Source organism: Lagopus leucura, unplaced genomic scaffold (assembly GCF_019238085.1).
Source record: "Lagopus leucura isolate 7727_CA_CO unplaced genomic scaffold, USGS_WTPT01 Super-Scaffold_100012, whole genome shotgun sequence".
Classification (NCBI taxonomy): Eukaryota; Metazoa; Chordata; class Aves; order Galliformes; family Phasianidae; genus Lagopus; species Lagopus leucura.
Window position 1 is genome coordinate 16,596,207 of NW_024962267.1, and position 13,444 is coordinate 16,609,650.

At 42.9% G+C, this 13,444-nt stretch overlaps 1 long non-coding RNA gene across 1 annotated transcript; it reads right to left on the reverse strand.

Annotated features, from left to right (window-relative positions):
* Positions 1-603: 603 nt before the first annotated feature.
* Positions 604-13,444, reverse strand: LOC122182028. The gene is made up of 3 exons (XR_006179671.1): positions 13,419-13,444; positions 13,212-13,331; positions 604-687 (listed from the first exon to the last, which is right to left on the reverse strand). It is a non-coding gene; the product is annotated as an uncharacterized LOC122182028 (long non-coding RNA).

Below are 13,444 nucleotides of genomic sequence, written 5' to 3' on the forward strand. Positions count from 1 at the left end.
TTGTAATGCTGAGGAAGCTGATATTTATTAATAACAAATTGTATCAGGGTTTTTTCATTTTTAAAAGCTGGGATAAGTAGTTGACTCGGTTGGAAAACATGTTAGTGTGCATGCCAGTGTTGAGCCATTCTGGATAAAACATCTCCTTTAACAGATCTTTAATACTGCTGTGCTTTTCTTCCGCAAGTGTTTTTGTGGTGAACTGAGAAAACCAGCTCAGACCTTTCCTATAGCACTAAAGTTTAGTATTTGATTGTTGTTTGTTTTTTTCTTTCTGTTTGCTCTAAGGATCAAATTAAAATGGTTTGTTTTGTGTTACGAAAATAAGTAATTTTCAAATTGTGTTTGTCAAGTTCTGAGTGTGTGATAGATTCCAAGCCTTCTGACTCTAAAACTGTTGTTGTGTTACTCAACTGTAATTTTTGAGATCCAAAAATGGTTAATCTACCAAGAATATATGGTTCTTAGCTAGATAGGTCATATCAATGGTAGTTAATGATGATACAACAATATTTAATCTATTTTCTGCTCTGCATTCTTTTTCATTTTTTCTCATCAGAGAAGGGACAAAAGCTCAAGCTAATTATTTTTCACTTACTTGGAGGGGTTCAGAACTTGTGGATCTCACCAAGTAGACAATATCTCGTGGTTCCCCAGCTCAAGCAGCAACTTTTCTTGTATTCATCTCTGTAGATTAAAAACAAGATTATTCAGATACATAGGAAAAGGATATTTTCTCTGCGTTAGTAACTGTTGAACAACCTGAAGGATAAAATCTCAAAAGACTTCCTTTGTAGATGCAATTCTTTTTATGTGGGGCAAAAGACAGATCTTTAAGCAAGCCGCTACTTAATTGTATGATCTAATGGCATCAAAGTTTAGTTACAGTTCCCTTTAATTATTACAAAAAATATATATATATATTGGAAACGTGATAATTCTAAAATCAGATCATGCCATACATTATGTCTGTCGGCTTGCTCTGCAAGATGGGAAAAGAGCTTTGCACACTTCCAACGTAAATGTCTCTTCTTCTCTGGTGTTGTTAGTTGAAAAGACTTTTTTAAGAAACAGTTAAACTTGATGCATCGCTTAAAACAGTTTAAGGTCTCCCTATCAGTGAAAGAAATGCCGTGGCTGCTTCAGACTGTCCAGCTTTGTAGCAGATGGACAATAGAGAGAAAAGAACTGAAAGCTTAGGGAAAGAGCTGTTAAGAAGCAGAGGGGCTCACAGAGGTCCCTCTTATGATAGCCTTGCCGCAGCTGGCAGCTCACAGATGTATGAGCAAGATGCCTCGCCCCCTGCCTCATCCTTCGTGAATTTCTCAGTACTTCCTTTGAACCCACCTAAGATTTTCACATTCACGTGGTCCTCTCTCAGCGTGTTCTGCAAATCAGCTGCATCTGCCCCCATAAAGATGTCTCCTGCTAGAAAGGGAATAGCCTAAGGCTAATGTCCCTGTTAGATCCTGTGTAAATCCTAATGGAAAGCAGGGAGAGCAGCTGAGTCATTGATGATAATGCTGGTTTCTAAATTTGGAGTCAAGAATCAAAGTTTAGGCACCTATAATGGAAAGTTTTTGTTTCCACAGTAAAGGAGAAATATGAATTTTGCTACTGAGAAAGTCAGATGATATGAATTCTAGTGAGTAGTAAAGCCCACAATTTTATGACATTGAATTGGAAATCTCTGCAGTTCTGCATCTGCTACCAAGCTTCTGCACAACCCTGTAGGTCTGCCTGACTCCATCTGAAAGAGAGACAGAAATTCTACTTCTGACCTGAAAACAAAGCAGCTCCAAGCAGATGGGGGCAGCCTAGCTAGCACACATCAGTGTATTTGCCATCGCTGCTTAAGAGGACAAGGCCTGTGACCCTGTCTCAGGTGGGAACAAAGCTATTTACCCAAGGCCAGGCAGAGAGCTTTACATCAAAGCCCTCAGTTACAGCCTGGCATCTTAACCACTGGGCTGCTGTGCCTCAAGACCGGCCCTTTTCTAAGGCGTGGGTGTGATGCGAGGCTTAATTCATAAACGGTTGCAAATATATGAAGAAAAACAGGGTGAAGGTGACATTAGAAAAGAAGTGCATTAGGCTGTCTGCTGGGCAGTAGCAGCTGGAATATATCAAGGCTGCAGTAATATTCGATGGTGCGTGTACTTCACTTCAGGAATGCTGCCAAATGGCATTTTATTCATACCTTGGAGCTCCGTTCAGATGAAAAAAGTTAATTTCCATGCTTTTTTTTTTTTAAGCAACAAAATGCCTGCAGGTCTTTAATACAGCTTGACTGTGTTGGAAACAAGGCCTGACTCAGAGTAACAAGCACCATCTGAGCTGACATTATTTACGCTCAGTTAGGGTTTTAACAAGTGGCTGTGACAAGGGTGAAGGTGATGCTTTCAGAGCCAAGATTTTAGTGGACAGCACTAAATGACAGAATTACTGACCCTTACCCCAAGGCGCCGAGAAGAAACAGCTTTCTGTTAAATGTTTGTTTCTATTATGTCTTTATTTACTCTTTCCCACAATTCCTCTTCAATCTCCAAGTCACAGAATCACAGAATCCAATGCAGCAGTTCTATAACCAGCTGTGGTTGAACTGTGTTTGTTTTTTTTTCTCTAAGTGTTTAATAAACAATCCCACCCGTATTTCTTTAACCAGGCTGATGCTATCCCACTTTTTTTCTCCCGGCAAAGAAAACAATGAGTTGCAGATGGGAACCTGCAACCCTCCTCTGGGTGAGATCCCTTCCTTAGGTATGTTTCTCAGTAACAGTGAGTTAAGATCTGCTGTCCTAGCCTCACTTGCTGATTTTTGCTTTCGGGGTTAATGTGAAGTCTGTGGAAGGTGTTAGTAGATGTTTTATCAGTGTGCTTGACACACCCAGCTTTGAAGTACTGCTTTCCTTCTGAATTGCCCCCTGCATGCAACGTCTGCCACCTGCTACATCCTTGTTCGTGCAGAGGTAGATTTATTTTCATTCCTTTTACAGCAGTCCTTTGGTAAGCAGCACCCCCGGTGCTGGCACTGCCTATTAATTGCCATGTTTCCCATCTGGTGCTGTACAGTCTGAATCTCTTCAGCCAAGTACACACTAAGTTGTGGTCAGATGTAAGAACTACCTGGTGCCAGTGGTCCAGAGCTGGCATCAAGGACAGGTTTTGTGCAGGATAAATTGCCGTTGCCACATTGTTTGGACTGCCCAGCTGTGGCTGCTGTTGCTTAGCTACAGGATTCAGCCCAAGCCGTAGCAGAGATGGCACTGAAGCATTTCAAATATGACAAGACCCAAAGGATGCTCATCGCTGTACGTGCAGGAATTTTACAGGTCCCGTATGCTGAGATTTTAGTGACCGTGGCTGTTAGCTTACATGGTGCTGGTTAGAGAGGATTGCATTGCCACTAGCTCAGCTGGGGAAGCTGGGGTGCTTGCATTCTGTGAACAGAGACACTGATTTTAAGGATTGTGTGTGTCTGGGGAGGGAATTACTGAACAAAGGTCCTTGAAAAGGGGGAACTGAAATAAGAGAGGAGTTCCTTGGTAGCTTCTGCTACCAAGAAAAAGCGCTAATGTTCTCTATGGACATCTCTACTCTTCCTATAAATTCTTTATATGAATCATTAATTAGTGGAAGCACGTTCTCATGGCTCAAGGGCAGAGCAGTTAAAAAGCAGAAAGCTGCAAGATGAAATGTGAAGTTTCTTTTTAAGATGCCTTTGACGTTTTGGAGACTTTTGAGGAAAATTAGGCATGCAACCCCCACTTTGTTGCCGAAATACAACTCTCTGTAGGACTGGTTCCCAGAGTTAAAGCCTGGTTCCTAGAGCTGAGCCACGTTATGTGTTGGCAACGTGAGCTGTGCAACTGCCCATACGCGACGTGTGTGTATCGATGCGTCTGTCTGCAACACTGACGCTTCTCAGCTTCTCACTGCTGCTTTGCATTGGTGCCTTGCTTTATATCTCTACAAACTGTGACTGCGTTTTTACAGCGTCATGAAAACAAATGATTTTGACTGCCCTGGATTTGTTTTCGGTTCCCAAAGCGGCTACATGTGAAGGACAAGAGCGCTGCGCTTCCAGCAATACTAATTAATAGTCTGAAGGTGTGTTCTCATTTTGACAGTTGAATTTAATCACAGTTCATCTGAACGCAGAATGGCTCTCTGGAACTCCAGCAGAACCTGGTGAACGCTGTGAACACAAGGATTTAAGTGATAATCAAGATTTTTGGAAGGGATGTGATTTGTCATTTTCCAGGGCATAAGCCAGCCTCTCAGTAGGAAAGGGCTTCATGAAACTTTCACTGTGGAAAATTTTTGAGTCATTATGGCATAGTGCACAGTTCTCACATGCCTGCCTGTAAGTGCCAGTGAGCAGCACCAAAAGAGGAGAGTGCTGACTGCATTTATCTTGAGCTTAACCCTCTCATTTTTCTGAGCTTACCTTTTGGATACTAGGACCCCCTGTTATATTGCAAACATGCTTGGTGACTTCTGCCATAGCTTGCTCTCAAAGCAGACGAGGGGAGATGCTGCACAGAGGAGAATGAAGGGGAGCTATGCTCAGACGCTTCTGCATCTCATTTATGGGGGGGGGAGGGGGTGGGAAGTCAGAGATAGACAGGAGAGTGCCATTCTTTCGGCATCAGCATAATTACCCTAGAGAAACGACAACAGACTGGGGTCTGCTCTCTTCTAGTGCTAGCGTAATGAAAGGTAACAGTCTTATGAAAATGAACAGATGTATTTCAAGGCTCCCTGACGCTGGCGCCGGGAGTGCAAAGACCACCTGCCTGCACTCGCAATTCCCCTCTATGGCGACTGTGGTGCCGGCTGCTGTGGAAAGGCAGACTGTGGAGAGCACTTCTTTAGGTTCAGCTGTCTTCAGTATGAGTCAGCAACAGCAAATAAAAGAGTAGAGCAGCACTGATGGAGCTGTGTCCCTGTGCTGGTCTGTCTACAGAGCAAAGCCACAGGGAGAGGCTGTGCTGGAAAAGCTTCATTGGAGCTACTGGCCTTACTGGTCTATGCAAAGCTACCGCGTGTATGCCTACACCTCCAGAATGATGCTGGAACAAAGGGACTTATAAAAGGTTAAGGACTGCAGTTCTGGCTTTCTGCTTATCTTCTGCATCTCTAAAGATTGTTCTTGATGCTACCTTTACAGATGTGAGCTGAGGAAGGAACTGAGTTGACCACAGAACTGACCTATTCTATTTTCCCTGTTTTATGGCAGAGAACCAATATGGATGAAACCTTATCAGTTAAGATGAGAAAAATTCACTATAAAATATTTTGCATTATACTTCTGGTCCATGTACAGTGGCACAACCTTACTGAGAGAAAGTACACTGAGTGACCTCATATTATTCTTATTTCTTACTGTTAAAAGCTATTTAACTTCCCCACCTGTATAAATAGTGGGGAATAAACCCCTTCTTTGAAACCCCTTCAGTGGTTTTTGACCCCAAATTCAAAGGCAAGAGAACCTCTCTATGAAGTACATGGTAACGCACCAACTTTTTGTAGAGGTCCTCTTTGAATAACAGAGCAGAAAATGGAAGCTCATAATCAAATTAAACATTCTTCTGTTGTTGCCTAATAAAGAAAATTGCCTTAATATATGGCTTTCAGAAATCTGTGTCATATATATATGTGTCATTTATGAGATTGTTCCAACACCAAGAAAAAAGCAAAAGTTTGAAAACAGTCTGGACTGCTGCCCAGGTTTGTTATTTGATTTCCTGTGCGCATACAAAACTTTCACTTCCAAATCTGTTTTACCTCTTAGAAGCGGAGTTGTGCCTGGATAAAAGCGTTAAATGCGTGCTACGAGGGTTGCTCTGAAAGTAGTGCCTCCTATTTTTTATTTTTATGTTGGCCCACAGCCTCAGAGGTGGATGTTGGTGGTGTGGCAGGAGTGGCTGAACTTTCCCACCGATATTCCATTATATTTTGTTGCTATAAGACAGATGGCAGCAGAGGGGCGGCCTGACAAAATGGCGGCTGATGTGGAAGTGAGTAAGAAGCAAAAGCGTGGAACTGAGTTCCTCCAAGTGGAAGAAACGGCACCTATTGCCATCCATCAATGCTTGCTGAATGTTCATGGAGACCAAACAGTGGATAGGAGCACAGTGAGTGGTGGGTGTGCATTTCAGCAGTGGTGGCAGTGACAAGGTGTCACTTCTGCTGATGCAGACTTCTGTGAGCACGGCACACAGGCTCTTGTTCACTGCTGGTGGAAATGCACAGCTAATGGTGGTGGCTATATTGAAAAACTGTTTTGTAGCTGAGAATCTGCTCTATCAAATAGTGCTATTGTGCTCTTTGTAGCTGTTGTAATTTCCATGGAAATAAGTAGGAGACGCTACTTTCAGAGTGATCTATGCATCCAAATATTAGTTTTATGATGGGTGTCTGTTGCTTCCTCTCAAAGTGGCTTTCAAAAGCAAGTTACACTTCTGTGTTGTCTATCGATCGCTGCTTTTTGCTGTTTAGCCTTGGTATTTTTGTTTTTGCTGTTGTTGATTTTCCTTGCTCTTGCAGAAAGCGGTGCCAGGCCATTAGGAAACTGAATTATTAAACCTTCTGATTGATTTTCCTTGACAATATAGCAGACGCTATCATGTAGGGACCCTTGCCTTAAGCTACGCAGACAGGGTTTTGATAAATGCTTGACAGCTCTCCTCATTCTTTCGCTTCATTATCTTTGCTCTCTTTACTACACCATCATTTCAAAGAGGAGGAGATTCTGAACTCCGTTATATGGAGTCTGTTTGTTTTACTGTCAGCCTCCCTTTGCTAACAGCCACAGAGACGAAGGAATTTTTCCTTCTTTTCGTTCTGGAGGTGCACAACAGATCAGCCCATTTACTAAAAGACTCAGCATTGACACCATTGTATCCATGGCAACATACCAGCCTGCGCAAGCATCCGAAGATATTATGAAAGGCAGAAATATCAAATGATGACATCGAGTCACTTCAGACAATAGGTGTTTGTGTGTTTCACAACCCCCTGAAATGCTTCTCTCCCCACCCATCAGGTCCTTGATTATAACGTGCTTTACACTTCTCTTACAGCTCCTTTGTCAGAATTAATCTCAGTTTTGAGGGTTTTTTTCATTCAAATCACTGGCTGAGGTAACTGAGAGGAATGAGCACCCCAGAACTCTGTTTTCTTTGTTTTGGGTTGCAGTACAGGTCCTTCAAATGGAAAAACAAACTAATGATTGAAAAAGAAGTGGCCTACCTCAGCTCAATGTATTTCAGGGCTAAAACACGTAGCTGGGCGACTGCTAGATCAATTTGTGATTTGCCCAATGGAGTTGTATAAACTACTGCTTCTTTATGATGACAGTAGATTTAATAAGATCTGAACATTTTTTTAATATAACTTCATCCAACTTCTGGCATGGCAGGGACTCTGCTAAAGCATCTGCAGATGCTTCTCTTCACAGATCCCATGGGTTCTTCAGTTCTGCTTTCAAGAGAGGACATTCAGGCACACAGGCTGCATTCTAGAAGCTGGTTTCAGCAAATGTACCAGTTCATCAAACTGGAAGCTCACACAAGAAAACATCTGTAATTTAGATCAGATAACTGCACACGGAGTATTGATTTGTGCTGCTAGATAACTGTTGGCAAATATGGGCATAAGTTACTGTGAATTTACAGATGTAATGTCCATGCTGCCCATCAGGATTCCACTTCATTGTTCATGTACAGAGCAGACCTTTAGAATCACATGCTGATGATGACCCTGAATGAGGAGGCGTTACGTGACACACAACAAGCCCACAGGTAGCCTTCAGGCATTTAGACCTGTCTTCCTCAGGCCAGGGAAGTGTTTCAGCCACGCTAAGCCACGATGAGTGTCATGGTGCCCATTGGTCAGACTGCAGGCTGAGGGCATTCTCAAATCTGGACTACTTTGCTGCATTCATGGTTTGCATAGCAGCTGAGTTTGAGGCAGAGTTTGAAGCTTTTTGAGGGACGGATCCCAAATACATTTGGTTTTTAACCTCAAGCCACAGTTTTGGAGAGGCAATGCAATGTGATTTGCAAGCAGAGTTTACCTGAGGACTGTGATCAACGAGCCTGAAGCATTGCTGGGCTAGCAGCCAGCAGGGCATGTGGAAAGTGCGTGGGGTGCATGAGGCTCCTTCCAAGTCCCTCTTCTTTCTTTAGACAGATCTTGCCTCATGGGCTTGGTTCTCTTCTCTCTTCTCTTCTTGCTCCATATAAGAGGGCAAGGTCTATCACAGCCCTCTGCAAATTGCCTTAATTCTTCAGTGAGTTTAGGACTGCAGGAATCCTGTGTCCACTCCAGCCTTCTCCTGAAGGTATGCACTCTGTTGTCTTCTCAAAAATGGAAGACTCTTAGCAGCAAGCTGGCTATGTTTGTAGCTGAGGCAAATAAACAACTCCTTGTTATGTCTGCAGATGCTTCCCCTCTCTTAACAAATAATGGCAGTGTTTTATTTGTAGAAAGAGTAAAAGAAATGTGAAGTCCAAAAATCAAGATGAACTTGGTATTTTGTACCATTATGTTAACTTGATTAGGCTAATCTGTTTTCAACCGGTAATTTAAGCTTTAGGCTTGGAAAATGCAGTAAAATTTACATGTTTGAGTATAAGAGTATGAGCATATTAAGAAGTAGAAAGCCTTATCAAAATTCTACATTAATAAAAGAAGCTATTGGTGAAGCTATCAGAGACTTGAAGAGTTTCCATGTGCAAGTATGCAAGCACAGCTACAGATTCTTTCTGTGGTTTTAATTCTCAGTAGATACCATTGGAAAAACTCTTTCAGACTCTTTCAGTAGAACAGGAAATTAACTCTCAGAAATAGTATACCCCTCAAGTTCTAACCAATACGAATTTTAGTAATGCATGTGTCATATTTACTTTGAAAAGCAACTTTTCCACATAAGCTTGCTACAAATGTAAAAAAAAGAGAGATTTCACTACTGAAACCTTCTGTTCAACTTTGTAGGAAGGCAGTGGATGCTTATTGCATTAGAAGACCTGGTAAAACTGAAAGGGGCAGTAGTTTTATTCCTACAGCTTTCAGGCTAGACAAAGATGGCAGTGCTTGTACAAGTGAGAAGGTAGAGACAGCAAAGCAAACAGCTCAAGCTCACAGACTTGCAGTCATTACTTCCTGACAGTGATCCCCTGTTATAACTAGAAAATGTTAAGAGCAACAATTTTTTTTTTTTTTTTTTTGTCCCTTGAGAGACTTCCTTTTCCTGCTCATGGAGATGGGAATTGAATAGATAAACTGTTCCTCTCTACGCTAGAAAACAGGCTAAAGCAGTGAAAAATGGTTCAGGCTGGGAAACGTCACCAGCTGCATTCTGCAGGGATCAGTAATCTCCTCACTTCCTTTTGAATACATTTACAAAATGTCCTGTGAGATGTCCCTGATGTGACAAGTCTAACATCCAGTTTTTTCCTCTCCAGCAAAGGCAACCAGCCCCATAACTAAGATGACACAAAGCCTCAAGAGCTGAGAGGAAAGGGAGCTGGGTTAGGTAAATGACAGAGGGAAAGGAGGCTCTGTGCATAACTGCTTACTCAATAAGAGATTTGTGCTGTGCATTCTGCACTTCAGCATGTTATCTGGGGACCCTTTCCTTTCAATCACAGCAGTGAGAAATAAGGATCCAAATCCCCGCTGGAATTGTGTCTCTGCTGTAATTCTTACTCCTTGTGTCCCCAAGAGCAGGTGGAAGCAGTAATTCATACTCTGCTTTCCAACCATGCTACTTCTAATACAAAGATTGGCTTTTGACATCTAAAGCTAACTAACTCATCGTAATTCATTTGGGTACCTATTTCCTTTGGAAAAAGATCAAAGATAGTCAGGGGCTACAAAGGCAGGGTTGCTCCAGTGAAAGTCCTCCCACTATGGCTAGATCTCGTTTGCTTAAAGCTTTCATGTGCCAGCTTGAGACGTATGTTTGCAGACAGATATCACCTCCAAGTAATCTTTAAAAGCTAAATGCTATCAAATGGTAGACACACAGAAAAAGGAGGTTTTTAAAATGGAAATTTTACCATAGGAGTTAAAGATACAGTTGTGTTTCTTGTCCCAGTCAGAAGCAGCTTGAATACAGTCTCTTATGCAAAGCCAGGCATAAATATACTTTCAGTGGAAGCTTTTGTTTTGCTTGGTGGTTGATAACGCATTTTAAAAAGGTATTCAACTCACGTGTTTTATTTCCTTCATTTGGGCACTAGAGGGACTCTAGAGTTCTGTTATTGCAAGAAACAGCGATGTTGAGGCAATAATCACGTGGTCACCTTAGCCTAAGTGTTTCCAAGGGGAAAGGTGGCAAAAACTGCCCAACTGGTTGTGGCACACGCACATAGACTTACAACATGCCACCAGGGAGAGTGACTAAAAGCTCCACAGGATGCTTTCCACTGCTCTGTAATTCACATTTCTGCTCGCAGCTCTTGTGATAATGAACAATAAGAGCTGGCTTTGACCTGACTGCTCTGTTCACTTAGCTGATACTGTGACATTGGCATTGAGTCGTGGGCTGTACTGTGTTTTGGAGAGATTAAATGTTTCCTTCTTTGTTCAGAAGGGAAGTCAAACACCTAGGATGCCAACAATTACAGCTCGACAAACTGTCAGAGGAGAGGAAGCGTTTTGTTACCGCATACAGTAAGAGAAGAACATATATTGACACGGTCTGTTTTAGAGTGGCATTTCTCAGACACAGTTTCAAATGAATCGTTTTAAAAAGAACTACAAACAATGTTCTTCCTTCTCCTTTCAGCAGGCAGGCAAAAATCCACAAAAATTTCACAAGCTAAACCTCCACACAGACATCCATAATTCAGTGTGTCAGAGCTTTACTATAAAGCTCATCATTTGTGAAGTTATGTAAAAATCTCCTTTGTAGAAAAATCTTTCCCCTCTATCTCTTAGTAGGAAGATGCTTTTTGATCTCTGCATGAATATTTCTAATAAAAATACTTGCGTGTATCTTAACATCTCTGACATAAATTAGTTTTTTTTCTTTCTTAAAACGCCTAGTGTCAACACTGCTGCTGAATACTTAATGTAAAGTATAATGTAATTTGACTAGATAATTATCTGGGGGAAAATGGCGAATGCCGTGTTGTTTTTCCTGTGTTTGTTTTTCATCTTTGGTGACTGTTGGAAGGAGAGCTGCAGCTGAATGACTAACAATCTAAGATTCACCTTCTCTCACTGCAGCCTGCTGCTGAAAAGATACTGCCACAATACTGCATCTGAGTGAGAGGCATCGATTTCTGCACGGTGCATGGAATTCTCTGGGCCTTTCTGTGGTCAATATATCACCCTGATCTCTAGGGACATTTATAGACAGCACACAGCCATTTGGCATGGTGTCTTACCATTGAGATTTCTCTCCCATGATATGCTTGCACTGTTTTTTTCCCCACAAAAGGATAAGCTGTCTTTTTCTTTTTTTGTATATTATAAGCTTAAAATAAATCTAATTCTACTTGCATGTAGTATCAAGTCAACTGCTCATTTCCTCTCAGCCTAATTAGGCTTTATTTGAAGCCTGCATTCCTGTTACCTAGGTGGTGAAGGATATAGCAAAGCCCTTGTGCTTGTGAGAGAGCTCTGTGTCTCTGCATGGCTGTGTGGGAGCACTGAAGAAGACGGCAGGGAAAGGCATTGCTGCACCAGCAGAGTCATAGAATCATAAAATCACCAAGGTCGGAAAAGACCTCCAAGGTCATCTAGTCTGATCGTGCACCTACCACCAATGTTTCCCCATCAAACCATGTCCCTTAGTACAACAGTAGGTGCTGGGTGTGCTGGTTCATGGATGTTGTGCACTGAGCAGGTGTCTTCCCCGAAGGCTGCAAGAAAGATGGCCTGCAGCAAAGGTTTCCTCTGGAAGCATCTCCTCCAGATTCACATACATCACTGATGGAGAGCTATCAGAGATCACAACGGCTTTGTCCTCTTGGCACTAACTGCTACTGATTTGCAGATGATATCCATGATTTACACATGAAATGCTATAACAAGGAAATGGTAGCGGTGGGAAGCTCTCCCAGGTAATGTGAGGAGAGAAAGATGTCTGTAGCCTTAACTCACAAACTCAGACATTGAATGGGAAAAAGGCTGACATACAAATACATATATATATATATATATATATATATATAAATAATTTGGGATCTGTATGGGAACTGCTGAGTCACGGCCTGAACCTCTGATTGATCACCTGAGGTGAGCCTTGAGTCAGCCAGAGGAGCACAGGTGAAGGCAATTCACCTGTGCTGCCGGAAGGGGTGGAGCCAGGCTCCAGCCCTCCTAGACCTATTTAAGAGCTGGCTACCAGAGGGGAAGGATCTCTTCTGGAGATCCCCTCTTTTGGTGTCTTTTGGTGAGCTCAACCCAAGGGTAAGCTCTTCCACTTATTTTCTTTTTGTGATTCTTGTCTGCTTTGCCTTACTCTCTTGATTATATTGCGATTATAACATCTTGATATCTATTGATTATACACAATTATATTGTGATTATAACATCTTGGTTATACAGGATCCTTGAGTCACTTTATTGACACTGATGTGAGACTGGAATATACTCCAATGCTGAGGGATTTCCATCTCCCATGGCAGCTGAAGAAACAGAAGCAGCAGTGAGGCCTATGCCTTCCTGTACCTGTTTTGATCACCCAGCCTAAGGCATTGAAATTAGAGTGGAAATGCCCATGAAGAAAAAGCACTTCTGAAAACCATCTTTGAAATCAAACGAGGTACCTAGAATTAGCGAAGCTTCAGCAAAGCAGGGACAGGGTACTTGCCGTGTGGTGCAGCACAATGAGACAGAACCGAAAGGTTTGGCAGTGTTATGTGAGCGATGCAGTGAGAATTGCTGGTTGAGACTCTGACAGCCCGGCCTTTGTACAAACGTTTTCAGGGAAAACCACTAGATTCATTTGTTCAGGGAAAGAAAAAGCCACTAGAGCCTGTTCCACTCATTATCTGCAGCAGAACGGCAACCAAGGGACACGGAGCGGGCGCGGCCAGCTGCAGCAGCACTGCCACGCCGCCGCACGACGGCTGCCTTTGCCCTCGTGTTTCTTATCTCACGCAAGGAATAGGGAAACGTTAGCTGCCGTCCCGAGGGTCAGAGGAGAGAGTTCGGACCGGGAAGCCGCTAAGCGGCAAACAGAATACCTTTCATCGCCGAAGCCCAGCAAAGGGCCGGAGAGCTCAGCACCGCACCAGCACAGCTGGAAGGCGGCAGCGGCGCGGATCCCGAGGTACGCTTTTCCAACTATCTCACCGCTCCGCCTCCTAGAAGAAAAGGAAAAAAAACGCGAGGTGCTTCGACCGGCCTGACTGGAAGCCCCGAGGCGAGGGGACGCGCGGTCCAGCACGCACCTGGCGGCACCGCCGTGCCGGGCCGC